We start from the raw sequence: 1,423 nt of genomic DNA on the forward strand, positions 1-1,423 counted from the left end.
AAAACATCGTATTCACTACAGGCGCCTTTGTTCATTCCAAACCATCGAGCTTGTGCGACCCAGCGATGAAGTGCGCAGTCTGTCCGAGATTAGTTCGAAGAAAACATATTTAAGCTGCGTGAAGTGTGCAAGGAGCTATGCTTTGGAGATGAAGCTGTTGAGTTGATGGGAGAGTTGTGTTCCTTGGTGGTGGTGGTTGTTTATTAAAATAATAGTAAAAAGGAAGGAAAAGATTTTTGCTAGACCCGGCATCTGCCATCGATACTGCAGCACCTGAGGTGGGGCAGTGGAAATAAAGGACAGCAGGCAGAATGAAGAAATTAAGTGAAAGTGGTGAGGGGACAGGAAGAGAGGAATGTTCCTTGAAACAGTTTTGGTTTTCTCGCGTGAGTGAAACCCATGTCCGCTCTTGATGTTTGAGAGTGCAGCGCAAAACAAATGTTTCAGATGTGTTCTAAACTGCCAGAACAGGCAATAAATAAAAAAAAAAGAGTTGGCGTGGCAGAGTGGTTAGCGTGCTCATCTAGAACTCCGTAGGCCCTTGTTGTAGTTGCCCCTAACTCGACGAATTTCCTGCTCGGTTTTATTGCTTCTGGGATTTTTCGCTCACGACCAACGCCGCCGACGGCATCGGCTTTCCTGCGACACGGAGCCCTTGTCGCGTTAAGGGCTGTCTCTAGCAAACTTTGATCGTGCACGGTGCCTAACACAACTTGGAAGCCGATAATCTCACGTCACAACTTGTGACGCATTGTGGCAGCGCACAGCACCGACAAACACAGCCTGAACGGCACCGAAAGCCACGCAAAATGCGTCCGCCGCTCCGCAAGCGAACCGCCCTTTCTCCGCGGCGGCCCCGCATGCATTAGAGGGCGAACATAATCTGTGCACGCTGTCCGCCTCGGTGGACGTGCAGTTCCAACACCTAAGATATTCTTAAACCGCGCCCGAACGCCATAGCTATTCAACCATGTACCGCGTTAATTAAATCCAGTCTGTTTTTTGTTTTGTCAATAAGGGGGATAGCACGAGGCCATCCCCCACTACCAAAAATTTACGTGCCCATTGACCCAATAGGGGTCATGGCAGAGGTCAGCGCGGACGTAATAAAATTGCCGCGCCTCACTCCGGAGGTGCCGCCATCTTGATCGCGGACACCTCGCACGAAACCAACCATCAGGTATCCTGTCAAAAATCCCTCGGCGCCCGTCCAGCCGAGCCACTCACATCAGCGCTACGTCCTGTCTCGGTCAGAACATTCCTGGCGCACAAAAAAAGTGCACGTCACCGACGGGTATTGCGAGTACGCTTTACTTATTAACAAAGCCCCGATAATATTCCTTGGGGCTTTTAATTGGATTACTTTCTTAATGCAGGGATCGACTTCTATGCGATTCAAATACCTTCTGACCGAGCGTTCAAG

General features: G+C 49.8%; 1 non-coding gene across 1 annotated transcript; it reads right to left on the reverse strand.

The window, feature by feature from the left end:
- Nucleotides 1-1,016: 1,016 nt before the first annotated feature.
- Nucleotides 1,017-1,177, reverse strand: LOC144105818 (U1 spliceosomal RNA). Its single transcript, XR_013308905.1, has one exon. It is a non-coding gene; the product is annotated as a U1 spliceosomal RNA (small nuclear RNA).
- Between the last annotated feature and the right edge of the window lie 246 nt (nucleotides 1,178-1,423).

The sequence above is a fragment of the Amblyomma americanum genome, chromosome 9 (assembly GCF_052857255.1).
Source record: "Amblyomma americanum isolate KBUSLIRL-KWMA chromosome 9, ASM5285725v1, whole genome shotgun sequence".
In the NCBI taxonomy this organism is placed as follows: domain Eukaryota; kingdom Metazoa; phylum Arthropoda; class Arachnida; order Ixodida; family Ixodidae; genus Amblyomma; species Amblyomma americanum.